The sequence below is a fragment of the Dasypus novemcinctus genome, chromosome 31 (genome assembly GCF_030445035.2).
Source record: "Dasypus novemcinctus isolate mDasNov1 chromosome 31, mDasNov1.1.hap2, whole genome shotgun sequence".
Taxonomy (NCBI): Eukaryota; Metazoa; Chordata; class Mammalia; order Cingulata; family Dasypodidae; genus Dasypus; species Dasypus novemcinctus.
The window spans coordinates 27,228,708-27,242,662 of record NC_080703.1 but is presented as its reverse complement, the minus strand read 5'-3'; the positions used below and the strand labels follow the sequence as shown (position 1 = coordinate 27,242,662).

The window sequence follows — 13,955 nt, the reverse complement described above, 5'->3', positions numbered from 1 at the left end:
TTTAATGATCAGTCCTTGCTCGGTGGCAAATGAAATATGGATAATTTCCATCTTCACCCAGGAATCCCTGGAAAAGTTGCAAAGTCTTTTTTTTAAGGTCATTCCATTTTGGGGGCCAATATTCAGATAAAATAATGAATACAGAAGCAGGCCAAGAGATTTCTCCAAATTGAAAGGTTAGGGTTATTCTAATTGTAGCTAATCTTTATTGTTTCAGAGATCAAAATGAAAAGTGCTTAGTGTGAAATGATTAATCAAAAAAGAGGTCACTGTTCACTGCTCAACAGAATTAAATGCACCAAAATGATTTCTTTTTCTAAGTAAGCAATAGACTTATCAATCATTCCTTATAATAAGGCCCATTTAAATAATTCAACTGTGTTTCCAGGTCTTATCTGCTTTTTGAAGAACAATGAGGTTTGTAATAATGAATTTTACACTTGAATTTTCACATTTTTGGAGGAAGCCAGTTTTCTGGAGCAGATGATGGAAACACAGTGTTTCCTGATATAATTTAAAAATACAAGAAAACAATAACAAAAAACTCACTACCCATTTTTTTCCTATAGACTCAGCATAGACTCTCTGAAAAGCCATCATATCTAACTGAACAAGCACTTTAGCCATCTCCTTTTTAGCACCCAAGCAGTTGGTCCAAATAGAATACAAATGGCACTCTATTTCATGTGGAACTGAGTCACAGACTTACACAATAAGAAAATGGATATATCAGAGATTAATACAGGCTTTATAAATAAGAATGTATCACTGTGATGTGATATTGTCATCAAGTTTACTGTTTCAGATAATTAACCTTCTCTCTCCAATTAATTTACACTGTCTACATATACTCAGCACCATACTAGATGCTGCAATCAGCAATAGATGAGATAAAAAAAAAATGTCCCTGCCCTTCTGGAGCATTGAATGACAATCAACAATTAAATGTAAATGCGATTTCACTTAGTGATAAGTGCTAAGGATGAATTGAAACAGACTGAGTTGATAGGCTGAAGGAGGGTCTGCTTTAGGGTGGGTAATCAGAAAAGACTTTGTGAGAATGTGTTATTTAAGCTGAATCTTAAAGGAGGAGAATTTTCCAAGGAAAAAGAAAAGAATGTGACAGGAAAGAGAGTGAGAAGTTCTTTAACATGGCTTGATATTGGAGATGGGAATACTTATTTTCCAAATCTACAATTCCTGGTTTCTGTGCTGACAGTGTGGATCAGAGTTTGCAAAACCAACAAATCTAGTTCACAGGTGTCTTTTGTTAAGCCTGCAGTGTTTTAAACAATTCTAATTTGATGCCAACATTTTAAAGTCAGGAGATGTCACAAAATTATGAATTTCTGATTTTCCTTAAAATCAGTGCAATCCTTATCAAATCCCAACTGATAGTGTGGTGGTTTTTTTTGCAGATATTGACATATTGATCCTAAATTTCATATGAAAATGCAAGAGAACCAGAATAGAGGAAACAATCCTGAAAAAAAGAATAAAGTTGAAGTACTCCCAGTTCCTAGTCTCAAAATTTACTAAAAAGCTACATAATTAAGACAGTGTGTGTAGAACAATTTGGAGTAATACCACCTTAATGATATTAAGTTTTCCAATCCATGAACATAGGAGTTCTTTATATTTATTCAGATATTATTTATTTTCTTAGAATACAGTTTTGTTGTTTTCAGAGTAAAAACCTTGCACTTCTTTTGTTAATTTATTCCTAAGTATTTTATTCTTTTTGAGGCTTACAGTTCATCATTTAAATCAAGCTGAAGCATTGCTGAAGCCTCCAAAATACGGTTTCTCGAGTGTAACTTCTCAGGTATACTTCATCTTGACCTGGAGACCTGTAAATTAAAAATACAATATATTTGTTCTCCATATACCAACATAAAATGGAAAATATGAACAGGTTAACTGCAATAGACACTAAGTTTTAAAAAGTGGGAAAATAGAAGGCATATAACAATTACTGGCCCTGAACAATTCTAAAAATTACCTGTAAAGGCAGGGAATGTTGGTTGCTTAGAGCCTCACTCTGTTCACTGAAATGGTTCTCCACAGGCTCTGGCTCTTTCTCCTGGGATGTTAGTTTTACCCACTGGGTCCTCTTTACTTTTCCATAAAAATGGCTCATGTTTGTAGCTGAATAGTTTTCTTGCTTCCCATAGAAAGCTGGGAGTCCAGAGGTCTCTTTTCTGTTTGAACTGTCCAAGCAGATATAGCTCCTTTAAAATCTTTGTGTGCTTCTTATTTATCAAATTATAAGCCATTTCACAAGACACAACAACAAATTTCCTTTGTATGTTAGGCTATTTGTCAGGGTATTGTTTAACAATGTTCTTAAATTGCTTAGAAGCTCTTTAGATTAGCTGAGAATATCTATGAAGCACATGTCCAATATTACTAGAAGTACATTTATCTAAGTGAGGAGCTCTGAAGTATTCCCACCTTAAATCTTCCTGGTCTTTTGATAAAAAGCCTCACAGCCTCAGTCTTGACTTGATCTTGATCTTGTGGTTACATTTTACTGGCAAGCTCTGGATTTGATCTTTGCCCAAAAGTTTTGATGTGTCTAGATAATACTTTGTTATCTGATGAGGCAGGAAAAGAGAATCAATTGTACTTTCCAACCAATCAGGTCCTTGATTAAAAATATTTCCTAGGGAATAGTTCCTTCTTTATCTCATTTTTCTTTTCCTTTACTTTCTCATCTGCAGATAAAAGAAGACAAATGACACCTTTGACATTCTACCTATTAATCTGCAAAGTCAGTAGTTCTATGAGTGTATAAAAACATTTTCTGTATTCCACATTACCACTGACTACAGTATTTTAAAATGTTTTGCTTCGACATAACCTGGATCATCTTTTCTTCAGCTTCCTTCCAAATTTTCTTACTGCTTTTTTGATCGTCACTAAAATTTTTCTCATTATTAAAGACTCTACATACTGCCTGAACCCAAGGCCAATGCTGCATATTTTAATTTTTTGTTTTCAAATCACTTCAAATGCTCTTTTCTGTATTTTTAATTTTTTTTTTATTTTGATGCTTCAGTTTCAGTGTTTTTTATTGAATTTTCTTCCAGTTTACTAATAATTTATTCTTTGAATTTAATCTACTCTTAAACCCATCCCTCAAGTTCAAAATTGCATTTTATTAAAAGTTTCAATCCTAGAACATCATTTAGACAAATTTTATAGATTTCTGTTCTCTCATGAATTTCTGCATTTTGTTACAAATTCTTAAAGCATATACATTACATTTATTTTAAATTTCATGTCCAATACATTTGATACCTGGATCACTATGGGTCTGTCTTTCTCGACTGTAATTTTCCCTTTGTTTACATGTATTTTGCCCTGTGTCCTGAATGTTGGTTGTGGTGGTTTGCAGCTGCATGTACCCCAGAAAAACATTTTATTAAACTGAATCCATTCCTGTGAGTGAGAACCCATTGTGAACAGGTACTTTGGAGGAGGTCACTTCAGTTAAGGTGTGACCAACCTCAATCTGGATGGATTTTAATCTTATTATTGCAGTTCTTTACAAGCAGAATGAAATTCACACACATGGAGAGAAAGCCACGGAGGAAGAAGCCAGAAGTTGAAATCAAAAGAATCTTGAATAGAAAGGAGAGGACAGGAGAGGCCACCTTGTACACTGCCAGGTGACAGAAAAGCTGAGATCTAAGAATATAGCTGGCAGCCAGTCCCAGAACACCAGTCTTTGTGAAGAAACAACTGCCTTGATGATACCTTGATTTTTACTTTTTCCCAGTCTCAAAACCATGACCTAATAAATTCCTATTGTTTAAGTCAACCGACTGCATTTGTTTGCTTGAGCAACCAAGGAAACTAAAACACCTGGTAAAGTAGAATGAATGCTGGACATTGCAAATGAAAAATTGCAGAGGTTTTGTTTGAAGTTTATTATCTCCAGAGAGAATTTCATTTTCTTCTGGTAGGCAGGTTGGCACTGCCCCTCATTCAGGCCTGCAGAGCTTAAAAGTCACATAGAGGCTGCATGGTCCAGGGATCAGACCATAGCATCAGTATCAGGCTAGTTAGAACCCCATGCATACCCAGTCACAAGGACCCTAATCCACAGAGACCGAGGGCAAACACAAGTGACTGACTAGTGTGTATATGAAAAAAAAAAAAAGCCCCCAGGGAATAAAAGAGCCTATGGCAGAAATGTTGCCAAGAGGGCACACAATCAGCTCAGTCTCTCAATGTTGGGTCACCTAAACTAAAAACCAGATTTTCTGGATTGGCCCTATATGACTTCCCAGGGCAGGATACACTAATGGGGAAATAATCAACAATGAAACCCCTAGACAAGAGGGAGAAAGTAACCTTCAGAGTTAGCCCATCAAAATAATCATTTGCCCAGATATTACTAAAGCATTTCAAGGCATACTAAGAATCAGGAAGATATAGCACAGCCAAGGGAAAAAATTAAAACTCCAGAGGAGACACAGACTTTGGAATAACTAATCAAAGAAGTTTAAACAAATCTTCTAAATCAATTCAAGGACATGAAGGAAAATATGCATAGAAATAAAGTAATTGGGGAATAGAACTAAAGGATATTAAGAAAACTATATGTGAACACAAAGAAGAATTAGAAAGTTTAAAAAGAAATGTAACAGAATTTATGGGAATGAAAGGCATGATAATGCAGAAATACACTAGAGATACACAATAACAGATTTGAACAGGCAGAAGAACTAGAGCACAAAAACGTAGTCAGAAAACAGATAGAAAGAAAATGGAAAAATTGAACAGTGTCTAAGGGACTTGAGTGACAGCATGAAGCATACCAACATAAACATCGTGGGTATCCCAGAAGGAAAAAAGGAATGGAAAAGGGATAAAAGAATATTTGAGGAAATAATGTCCTAAAACTTCCTAACTCTTATGAAAGACATAAATATACATGTTTAAGAAGTGCAACACACTTCAAACAGAATAAACTGTAATATACCTACCCTTAGACACATAATAATCAGAATGTCAAATGCCAAAGATAAATATAGGATTCTGAAAACAGCAAGAGGAAAGTGATTCATGACACATAAGGGATGCTCATTAAGTCTAAGTGCTGAATTTTCATCAGAAACAGTGGTATGACATATTTAAGGTCCTGAAACAGAAATACTGCCAGCCAAAAATTCTTTATCTGACAAAACTCTCCTTCAAAAATAAAGGAGAGTTTAAAATGATAACAAATAAATGGAAAAGGAAAGAGTTTGTCACCAAAAGACCTGACCTACAAGCATTGCTAAAGGGAGTCCTTCTGGTTGAAAGGAAAAGATGGGAGAGTATCACTTGTAGCAGTGTGAAAAAGTGAAACTCTTCAGTAAAGGTAATTAAATGGCTAAGTGCAAAACGCAATAGTGCTGTATCCTCAATAAATAACTCTATTTTTAAAATTCCTATAAAGAGTTAGAATATGATTGAAAAAGAAATAGTCATGTTTTCTGATAATGAACAAGTGAAATATAAATAGGTAATGTAGGACAAAAACAGCATAAAGAGGGGAAATGGAGGGATATGAAAACAGAATATGTGTATGCATTGAAGTTTAATTGGTATCTTTTCAAATTAGTAGAGTATGGACAGAAGTTGTGTAATGGAAACCCAAGGATGACCACAAAGAAAGTATTTCAAAAAATACAGAAATGGAAATGAAAACTTGCTTAATTGGATACATCACAAAAGATCAACTATACAGAAAAGGAGGCTGCAATAAAGGAAAAGAGAGATGAAAAGATATATAACATACAAAAGCCAAAGGACAAAATGACTGAATTTAGTACTTCCTTTACAGTAAGAACACTGAATGTTAATGGATTAAACACCCAAATCAAAAGACCTAGATGGGCAGAAAGGATAAAAAAGCACAATCTAACTATATGTTGAGACTCAGTTTAGAGCCAAAAACACAAATATGTTGAAAGTGAAAGAAAGGAAAAAGATAATCCATGCAAATTGTAACCAAATAGAGCTAATGTAACTATACTAATATTGAACAAAATAGACATTAAGTTAATTGTTACAAGAAACAAAGGACACTACATATTAATAAAAGGGGCAATCCACCAAGAAGAAATAAGAATCATAAATTTTAAAAAAAATTTATCTCTCCCCCTCTTCCCCCCCAGTTGTCTGCTCTCTGTGTCCATTCGCTGTGTGTTCTGTGACCGCTTCTATCATTATCAGTGGCACCGGGAATCTGTGTTTCATTTTGTTGCATCATCTTGCTGTGTCAGCTCTCCGTGTGTGCGCTGCCGTTCTTGCGCAGGCTGCACTTTCTTTTGCGCTGGGCGGCTCTCCTTATGGGACGCACTGCTTGTGCATGGGGCTTCCCTGTGCGGGGGACACCCCTGCATGGCAGGGCACTCCTTGCGTGCATCAGCATTGAGCATGGGCCAGCTCCACACAGATCAAGGAGGCCCGGGGGTTGAACCACGGACCTCCCATGTGGTAGGCGGATGCCCTATCCTTTGGGCCAAGTCCGCTTCCCAGAATCATAAATATTTATGCACCTAGCAATGGTGCCCCAAAATACATGAGGCCCACACTGCTAATACTGAAGGAAGAAATAGACATATCTGCAATAATAAAAGTTACACCACTTTCATCAATAGAACATCTAGACAGAAGATCAATAAGGAAAGAGAACTTGAATAATATGATAAATGAACTAGATTTAACAGACATATACCTAACATTGCCCTCCATAACAACAGAATATACATTTTTTCTCAAGTGCACATGGATTGTTCTCCAGGATAGACCATATGCTGGATCACAAAACAAGTCTCAGAAATTTTTTAAAGATTGAAATCATACAAAACATCTTCTCTGAGCATAATATAATGAAGCTGGAAATCAATAATAGGTCAACTGGAAAATCAACAAATATATGCAAGTTAAATAGCATTCCCTAAACAATCAGTGGATCAAAGAAGAAATTGCAAGAGAAATGAGTAAATATCTTGAGATGAATTAAAACAATAATGCAACATATCAAAACTTTCGAGATGCAGCAAAGGCAATCCAGAGGGGAAATTTATAGCCCTAATGCTTACATTAAAAAGGAAGAAAGTACTAAAATCAAAGATCTAACTACATACCTGGAAAAACTAGAAATATAATAGCAAAATAAACCCAGAGGAAAAGGAAGGAAAGAAATAACAGAGTTTAGAGGAGAAAATAGACAAAAAAATTGAGAATTAAGAAAACAATAGAGACATTAACAAAATGAAAAAGTAGGCTCTTTGGCAAGATCACAAAGGTAAGATGACAAATCTTAACTAGACAAACAAAAAAAGAAAGAGAATGCAAATAAATACAAATAAAAAATCAAATGAGAGGGGGTGTTACTACTTACAACACAGAAATGAAAAGGATTATATGAAGATATCATCAACTATTTCAACAAATTAGACAACCTAAATGAAATGGACTAATTATTGTATTAGAAACACACAAGCTATCTAGCCTAAATCTAGAACAAATAGAAAATCTCAAAAGACCAATTACAAGTAAAGAGATTGAATCAGTAATCAAAAACCTATTGTTTTAGGGAAGCAGATGTGGCTCAACTGATAGAGCATCCACCTACCATATGGAGGGTCCAGGGTTCAATACCCACGGCCTCCTGACCTGTGTGGTGAGCTGGCCCACATGCAGTGCTGCTGTACGCAAAGAGTCCCATGCCACACAAGGGCACCCCCGTGTAGGGGAGCCCCATGCGCAAGGAGTGTGCCCTGCAATGAGAGTCGCCCACACAAAAAAGCACAGCCCGCTCAGGAGTGGTGTCGCACACACAGAGAACTAATGCAAGATGACGCAAAAAAAAAAGATACGCAGTTTCCCACGGCCACCCGATAACACAAGTGGATTCAGAACACACAGCAAATGGACACAGAGAGACAATGATGGGGGCAGGCGGGGAGGAAGCAGAGAGAAATAAAATAAAAATGAATCTTAAAAAAAAAAACAACCTATTATTTTAGTTTCCTAGGCTTTTCAAGCAAATACCATGAAATGGGTCAGGTTAAACAATGGGAATTTATTTATTCACAGTTTGAAGCTGGGAATAAGTGCAGACCAAGGCATCATCAAGGCCATGCTTTCTTACCAGGCTGTGGTATTCTGGGGCTGGTTACCGGTGATCCTTGGTTCTTAGTTGGTCACATGGTAAGGCACAGGGCAGCATCTACTGGTCCTGCCCTTTGTCTGCGTTCTGTTGATGTTCAGCTTCTGGATGTTCCTCTGTAGCACTCTCTCTCTCTCTCTCTCTCTCTTTATCTCTCTGTCTGAATTTCATTCCACTTAAAAAGAACTACAGTAATATAATTAAGACCCATCCTGATTGAAGTGGGCCACAGCTTAATGGGTTCACACCGACAGGAATGAATTAAATTTGAGAAAATTTTTTTCTGGGGTACATGAAGCTTCAAACCAACACACATCCCAAGAAAGAAAAACTGAGAACCAGATGGCTTCATAGGTGAATTCTCCCAAACATTCCAAGAAGAATTAATACCAACCCTGCTTAAAGTCTTACAAAAAATAGAAGAGGAGGGAACACTAACTCACTCATTTAATGAGGCCTCATCACCCTTCATAGATGCCAGATAAAGACACTTCAATAAAAGAAAAGTGCTAAGCAATATCTCTTTTGAATATCGATGCAAAATTCATTTTAAAAAATGCTAGCAAATTGAGTCCAACAACACATTAAAAGAATTATACACCATGATCAAGTGGGATTTATCCCAGTTATGCAAGGTTGGTTCAATATAAGAAAATCATTTAATGTATTCACCACAGAGCAAAAGGAAAATAAACACTTGCTCTTCTTCATTGGTACAGAAAGGTTTTGAAAGAACCCACCAAACTTTCTTCATAAAAACACTCAGAAAAATAGGAATGGAAGAAGGAATAGATGGAAACTTCCTCAATATAATGAAGGGCATGTATGAAAAAAAAAAACACTGCTAATTAAATGGTGAAAGACTGAAAACTTTCCCTCTATGATTTGGAAAAAGAGAAGGACATCCACTGTCACCACAGTTATTCAACATTGTACTGGAAGTTCTAGACAAAGCAATTAGGCAAAAAAGAGAAATAAAAAGCATTCAAATTGGGAAAGAAGTAAAACATGTACTATCTGCAAAGGATGTGCTCCTATATATAGAAGGTCCTGAAAATCTACAATAGAGTCACTACGGTTAATAAAGTAATTTAGCAAAGTGGTGGGACTATATACAGGATCAACATGCAAAAGTCAGTAGTGTTTCTATACACTAGTAATGAGTCATATGAACAGAAAATCAGGAGAAAAGTTCCATTTAATATAGCAACTAAAACAATCAAATATCTAGGAATAAATTTAATCGAGGATGTAAAGGACTTATACATGGAAAACTACAAAACCTCACTAAAGAAATCAAAGAAATCTAAATAAATGGAAGGACATTCCATGCTGATAGTTTGGATGACTAAATATTTTTAAGATTCCAGTTTCAGCCAAAACTATTTACAAATTCAAAACAATCTCAGTCAAAATTCTGGCAGCATTCTTTGCAGAAATGAAAATGTCAGTCATCAAATTTACTTGGAAGGTAAAGGACCCTAAATAGCTGAAAATTTCTTGAAAAAGAACAAAATTGGAAGTCTCATACTTCCTGATTTTAAAGCTTTTTACAGAGCTACAGTGGTCAAAACAGCATGGTACTGACACAAGGATAGGATTATAGACCAATGGAATTGAATTGAGTGTTCAGAAAATAGACCCTCACATTTATGGTCAATTGATTTTTTTAAAATTTATTGCAATATATCACTCATACATAAGTATACATAAACAATAAGTGTATAGTAGTTGTGAACTTACAAAACAAACATATATAACATCAAACAAACATATATAACATCTCACCTTACCACCAATAACTTGCAATGTTTTTGAACTTTTTAAACTAATAATCAAAGAGCATTGTCAAAATATTACTGCTAAACTAGTTTTCACCTAACAAATCCGATTGTTATTATTTTTATATCATTTATATATGAACATAAATAAACAATTAAGTGTATAGTAAAAGTTGTGAACTTACAAAGCAAACATGCTTAACATCCTACAGGGGTCCCATACATCAACCCTCCACCAACACCTTGCATTGTCATGAGATGTTTGTTACAAACTATGAAAGAACACTGTCAAAATCTTAGTCCTTATCTGACATTTGGTGTGTTTTCTCCCAACCCACCCTATTATTATTTTTTAAATATATTTTTTATGACAGAATTTGTAAACTTATAAAACAATCATTCGCATGTGCAGAATTCCCAAGCAATACCCCTCCATCAACACACCAAAATGTGGTGTGTCATTTGCTACAGATAAAATAATATCATCTGATTATTACCATGCCCATAGTGTATATTTTGCTCCCATTTTCCATACTGCCTCATATCAACACAACACATCTTTTGCATAAATTCCCATCACCGTGCAGCAGTGATATACATTTGTTCTAGCTAACAAAGGACACTCTTGCATCTGTACCATCAGCCACAATTCTCATCCACCTCTTGGCTTACTGTGCTATCCAGTTCCTAGATTATTCTCAAGCATTCTGTCAATTGGCATTTACATAACTAGACTACCATTTTCAGTCACATCCCCATTTATAAACTAGCTGTTACTCACTGTGTGTTACCATCCACTCTATACATTTCCACAATTTTACAGTAAAGCTAATTAAAACTTCTACATACATTAAACATCAGTAGTCCCCTCAGTCCTTCTCTTATCTCCTAAATTTCTTCTAGAAGTTTTATGGTTCTTGCCTTTATTTTTAGTTTTTTTGATCCATTTTGAGTTAATTTTTGGAAAAGGTGTGAGATAGGGGTCCTCTTTCCTTTTTTCAGCTATGTATGTCCAATTTTTTCAGCACCATTTGTTGAATGGATTGTTCTGCCTGAGCTGTGTGAGTTTGACAGGCTAGTCAACAATCACTTGACCATACCTGTGAGGGTCTGTTTCTGAACCATAAATTTGGTTCTATTGGTCTATTGTGTCTGTCTTTAGGCCAGTACCATGTTGTTTTTACCACTATAGGTAGATATTATGATTTAAAGTCTGGAGATGAGGGTTCACTTTTCCTTTATATGATGTTTCTGGCTATTCAAGACTCCTTGCACTCCCAAATAAATTTAATGATCATGTTTTCAATATTTTCTTTACTGCTCATGTTATTTTTATTAGGATTGCATTAAATCTGTATGTCCATTTGAGTAGCCTTGACATCTTAATGATATTTAGTCTTCCAATCCATGAGCATGGAATGTTCTTCCAGTTGTTTAGGGGGTTAGGTTTTTTTATTTGTTTTAACATTGAATTGCAGTTTTCTGAATACAAGTGCTTTACATCATTGGTTAAGTTTATTCCTGACTATTTGAGCTTTATCTGTCATATTGTATTTCCACCACTCTTTTGACACTTTTAGTTACTTCTATTGATATAATCTTCATTTCTAGACTCTCTTCCAGGCCTCTCTCTGCTGTCTTTCCTTTTCAGGCTCTAGCACACCCTTTAGAATTTCCTGAAATTCTGGTCTCTAGCTTAGAAATTCTCTCAGTTTCTGTTTTTCTGTGAATATTCTAATTTTGCCCTCATTTTTGAAAGACAGTCTGGCTGGATATAGGATTCTCGGTTGCAAGATTTTCTCTTCTAGTATCTTAAATATATCAGACCACTGTCTTCTTGCCTCCATGGTTTCTGGTGAGAAATCACCACTTAATCTTATTGGCTATCCCCTATATGTTATGCATTACTTTTCTCTTGCTGCTCTCAGAATTCTCTCTTTGTATTTTGTCTTTGGCATTCTGATGAGTGTGTGTCTTGGAGTTGGTCTATTTGGATTTTTTCATATGAGAGTATGTTGTGCTTCTTGGATAGGGATATCTATGTTCTTCAGTAGGGTTGGGAAATTTTCTACCATTATTTCTTTAAATATTCCTTCTGCCCCTTTTCCCTTCTCTTCTTCTGGGACACCCATGACACATATGTTTGCATGTCTTTTGCTGTCATTGAGTTCCCTGAGAACTTGTTCAATTTTTTCCATTCTTTTCTTCACCTGTTTTTTTGTATGTTCACTTTCAGAGGCCATTTCTTCAAGCTCACCAATCCTTTCTTCTGCCTCCTCATTTCTGCTATTATATGATTTCAATGTTTTTTTAATTTCATTTATTACACCTTTCATTCCCATAAGATCTGCTATTTTTCTATGCTTTCAAATCTTCTTTGTCTCATCCAATGTCTTCTTAATATCCTTAATCTCTTTAGTCATCTAATTGAATTTAAGGAGATTTGTTTAAACAGCTATAATTAGTTGTCTCAACTCCTTTATGTCATCTGGAGGCTTATCTTGTTCCTTTAACTGGGCCATAGCTTCCTGTTTCTTGGTGTGGATTGTAATTTTTGGTTGAAGTCTTCGCATCTGGCTTACTAGAGTATTTATTCTGGGTGCAGTTTTTCTCTTTAGTTTAGGGCTTCCTATTGTTTCTCCCTTGCTGGTTGTGCAGTAGGAGCCAAGGATGTAGTTGGTGCTGTAAGCTGTGGAGGCTCAAGCTGCCCTCATTGCATGAGGGACCAATGAAGCTTCTTCCAACTTTCTCCTTTGCCAGGGGTAGGGACAGAGTCACAGCGATGTGGAATAATCCACGTGCAAGCCAAGACTGTAGTTGCCCAAAGAGACTGATGAAGCTTCACATCCCTGCCTGGGGCAGGGATGGAACTGCAGGTGTGGGCAGCAATCTGTGCAGTGTGAGTCCAAGATGACTGCAGTTGCCCTGGTAGACTTCTGATTTTCAGTCTATTGCAGCCAAAGTTCCCGGCAGTTACCTACATAGCCTGGTGCAGGGCTCCTCAGCCTCCTCCCTGCCACAGGCGGGGCTGAAGCCTAGGCAGGCTGCAGGCTAATCTGCGTGAAAGAAACTGGTTCCTACTGATACTGAGAGTTTCAGTCAGCCTGGCTTCTGCTCAGGCTGGGGACGAAGTCAGAATGGCGGCTACTGGCCTCTTTCTGACTTGGGCTGTTCTCACCCCAGCTGTTCCCAGTGTTATCTCTTAGCCAGTCAAGTCTCTCAATACGTAGCTGAAATCGTCAGCCAACCATCTCCTCCTCCCTTGTTTCTGGGAAATGGAGCTTCCAATTCCTGTCACAGAATAGCTCCTGGGGCGGCTCATGCCGCCCAAGTAGGATAATCACCAGGCTCCATGGCTTGGCCGGTAGTTTCCTAGAGAGGCTGGCACAGGTCCCCACAGCTTCCTCCCTGCTGGAGGTGGCACTGGAGCCTAGGCTGGACCTGCAATCTGACCTGGATGGGAAGAAGCCTGTCCCCCCCAGCACTGGGATGCTCAGTCCTCCCGCTTCCCCTCCTGCCAGGTGCGGAGTTGAGATGGTGGCTCCTGGCCTCTTTCTGACCTGGACAGGCTCAAACCTTAGCTGTTCTCAGGGTCATACAGTAGCCCACTGAATTTCCTCATCATAGCTGAAATTGGTGCCCAACCATCTCTTTCTCCCCCATTTTGGGCAAGTGGAGCTTTCAATTCCAGCCGCGGAACAGCTCCCAAGGTGGCTTGTGCCTCCAGTGGAGGATGGGCACTGGCCTCCTCGGTGTGGAGCCTCTACTTACGTGTCTTCTCTGCAAATGGGTAGTCTCCTCCTTCTACTCCCCCAAGGACGTTGCAGGATGCTCTTCTGGCCTCCTGGAGCCCCCAAATAGGTGCTTCAGCTAGCTCCAGAGAGCTCTGGACATTTACTAACTGCCCCGTAGCAGGAGCTGACTCGAGGAGCTCCTTACTCCACCACCACTTTGCTCATTGTCTCGCCAATTGATATTTGACAAGACTGCCAAGTCAA

The 13,955-nt window shown here is 37.3% G+C and overlaps 1 long non-coding RNA gene across 1 annotated transcript in view; it reads right to left on the bottom strand.

The window, feature by feature from the left end:
* Positions 1-1,681: 1,681 nt before the first annotated feature.
* Positions 1,682-13,955, bottom strand: part of LOC131277023 (uncharacterized) — a 55,417-nt gene continuing 43,143 nt past the window's right edge. Inside the window, exons 2-3 of the long non-coding RNA XR_009184217.1 lie at positions 2,003-2,717; positions 1,682-1,850 (exon numbers count right to left, since the gene is read on the bottom strand). This is a non-coding gene — a long non-coding RNA (uncharacterized lncRNA). The remainder of the gene's footprint in view (positions 1,851-2,002; positions 2,718-13,955) is intronic.